The sequence below is a fragment of the Lipotes vexillifer genome, unplaced genomic scaffold (assembly GCF_000442215.2).
Source record: "Lipotes vexillifer unplaced genomic scaffold, Lipotes_vexillifer_v1.1 scaffold45, whole genome shotgun sequence".
In the NCBI taxonomy this organism is placed as follows: Eukaryota; Metazoa; Chordata; class Mammalia; order Artiodactyla; family Lipotidae; genus Lipotes; species Lipotes vexillifer.
In genome coordinates, this window is record NW_006796259.1 from 474,506 (window position 1) to 478,232 (window position 3,727).

Below are 3,727 nucleotides of genomic sequence, written 5' to 3' on the forward strand. Positions count from 1 at the left end.
GGGGTTTTAATGACACTCTCAGAGCAAAACAAGTGACCAAGTAAAATACAAAACAAAAATACCAAAGCCAGACAGAGATGCGGCAAGCAAACAAAAATACAGACCAATATGCCTAATGAATAGAGATACAAAAATCCTCAACAAAATATTAGGAAATCAAATCCAGCAATACATTAAGAGGATACTATTCACCATGACTGAGTAAAATTTATCACAGGAATGCAAGTGTAGTTCATGTAAAAAAAAATCTATCAACGTAATACACTATGAAGGGAGAAAACAAACGCACACAATCATCTCAATAGACAATGGAGAAGCATTTGAAAAAAATTCAACACCCTTTCATGATAAAAATACTTAGGAAACTAAGAATAAAAGGTAATTTGCTTAACATGATGAAGAGTATTTATGAACATTCCATAGTTGACATCATACTCAATGGTGAAAGACTGAAAGCTTTTCCCCTAAGGTCAGGAGTAAGACCACTATGTCCACTTGCACCACTGCTCTTCAACATTTCACTGGAAGTTCAGGCAAGAACAGTAAGGCAAGAAAAAGAAATAAAAGACACACAAATTAGAAAGGAGAAAGTAAAACTTCCTCTATTTTCAGGTGAAATAATTCTATGTATGAAAATCCCAAAGAAGCCACAAAAAACTACTAGAGCAAATGAGTGAATTTAGCAAAGTTGTAGGGTAGAAAATCAACACACACAAAAAGTTGGTTGTGTTTCCATACACCAGCAAGGAACAATTCAAAAAGGAAATTAAGAAAATAATTCCATTTGCCATAGCATCCAAAATAATAAAATGCCTAGAAATAAATTTAACCGAGGAAGTGTAAAACTTAAATAATGAGAACTATAAAACATTACTGAAAGAAATTAAACAAGACCTAATTAAATGGAAAGACATCCCATATTCATGGATTGAAAGACATACTATTTTAAAATAGCAGTACTCCCCCAGATAATCTACAGATTCAATGTAATCTGTATCAAAATTCCAATGGCCTTTTTTTGCATAAATGGAAAAGCCCATCCTCATATTTATCTGGAATTACAAGGTGTCCCAAATAGCTAAAACAATATTAAAGAAGAAAAAGTTTGAGGACTCACACTTCTCAATTTCAAAACTTACTGCAAAGCTAAAATAGTGTCGCACTGGCATAAGGGTAGACATATTTGACCAATGGAATACAATTACAAGTTGAGAAATAAACCTAAATATCTATGGTCAATTCATTTTTGATATGGGAGCTAAGACCATTCAATAGGGAGAGAATAATCTCTTCAACAAATGATGCAGGGACAATTGGATAAGCATATGCAAAAGAATGAATTTGGACCCTACCTTACTCCATTTGCAAAAGTCAACTCAACATGGATCAACAACTTAAATATAAGAGGGAGAGAGGGAGGAACCAGACACATGCTTGTATATAGATAGTGTCAAGTTAATCAGGAGTGGTGAACAGACAGCCTTCTTCAATTGTAAAGCGTAAAATAAACATTTCTTTAAAAGAGAAATGGAAATCAATTGTCAGATATTGCCTGGTTTCTTGAAGTTAGTTCAACTTGTCAAACTCTGGTGAATTACCTCTCAGAGGACCATAAGAATTGTCTGATGTGATTGTGGGACCACTGTTGATCATCTTTGAGAAATCATGGACAATAAGAAAAGTGTTAGCCCAGAGGCGATGGACAACTGTGAAGTTATTCACAAAGGGGAACATGGTCCCTGGATTACAGGTTGCTAAACTAGATGGTGATTCCCAACAGATTTTCCCGGTAGATATTATATAGGCAGTTTATAAGGGGTGACATGTAGGCCAACCTGGACTCCCTAAGCAGAGCTAACAAGTCAAACCATAATTTACATTTTGTAAATAATTACCAGGCCAGAAAATTAGGGGAATGCTATAGATATGAGAAAGCTAAATTTATCAAGGCATTAAACAAAGTCTTATCTTGCTGATAAAATGGGAAAAAAATGTTGTCTGGGATACTCATATGGTTAACTAGTTTAATTGCTGGTAGAATAATTGTTAATTTAATTGTTGAATATTCAAGGAGTATTGATTAATGGATGGGCATCAATCTAGAAGGAGACCTCAGTGATCACATTCTGGGGCCCTATTCTCTTGCTTATTCCAGTTCAACTTACCATTTAAATTTACATCCAAAGAGTATAGAATTCTAGTAAGAGGCCTCATTGCAAGAATAAAAATAGGGCTTTTAGTTTAGTTTATAAAAAACTATCAGTGCAATTACAAATGGGAAAGATTTAGTTTGATAGCGTTTCTTGTGAGATTGCGTTCATTCCTCACATGTTAAGTGAGTGTCCACTATTTGTCAGGTATTCTGCTAGCTGGTCAGCATGTAAAAATGTGGTCACTCCAGGAATCTGTAGCAGACTAGCTACCTCAAAACCCTCCCTGAAATCTTAGTGATTGGTTTCTTATTCAAGTCCCAGAACAATATGGGTCAACAGAGACACTCTAGCAGACTTTCAGGGGCCTGGGCTTTACCATCCCTAGAACCTCCACTCTCTCGGCATCTGGCCAGCAGAAAGGCGAAGAGAGAGCATGTGGAGGATCATGCCCCCTCCTGCTTGTCCCATATCACTCTATGTTGCTCCTAACTACAAGGGAAGCTGGGAAGTATAGTCTCACTGTGTGCCTAGGAGGAAAAGGGAAAATCTGGGCGACAAACGGCCAATCTCTGCCACAGGGGAAAGACAGACACATAAAACAACATAGTAAATAAAATCGGTATGGGAGATATATAGCAGGTGCTAAAAACAAAACAACAACAACAAAACAAATGAACAAACCAAAAAAAAAAAAAAAAAAGAAAAACACGATAAAAGGACTACTGAAGCATCCTGTGCCAGAGTAGTCAAAGAAGATATCCATAAAAGGTGATGCCAGTGATGAGTCTCTGAGGATGATTTTGAAATAATGGATAGGGGTTAACCAGACTAAGGGGAGAGGGTGTTAAAAGAGACAAACCCAGAAAATGCAAACGAAGGAGAAAGAATGTGGAGGGACTCTGAGCCCAGGAGAACTGGCAGCCTGCCATGGAGTGGGCAGTGGCTCTCTTGGGGCTCATGTAATTCTCAGCATTTGAAAAGAATGGCTGCTTGGATGGGAATGTGGCATCCTCTTCTGTTTTACAATCCAGTTCACAGAGCTCCTTTTTGGGACAGCCACCAGAAGATGGTCCCTTTTTATGCTACATCTTACCTTATAAAGTGTCACATAACTGCTCCCAAAGCACTTCCCTGTGGGTCTCAGTGGCTGCTGTTCGACTAGCCAAAGCTGTGAAGGCAGCTTAACACAAACCCATCATTATGTTCTGTTGAGTACAGGATTCCAGTTCCCATTCCCCAAGGAGAGGCAGTAGAGATGTAATCTCAGTTGAAGGCCATCGTATCTGTGAGAAAAGTACATCTGAAAGCGGGGAGGTCTACACTTATCTTGGGTCCAGGATTTCTATTTTTGGAGAACCTCAAACTGATGACAAACTGAGATGAGACTACCCACAAGCCCTGGAGAACAAGCCAGGGCTCAGGAAGCTCTGTCTCAGGCCTAGGACTCTTGGTGGGAAGCACAAAACCAAAAGCTATTCTGATATGCTCACATCATCAGATAAGAGGAGACCAAGCCAGTGCTGTTCCCACACTAGGGTGGTCTTTGCTAGCAACCAGTACCACTGGGGCAGTCT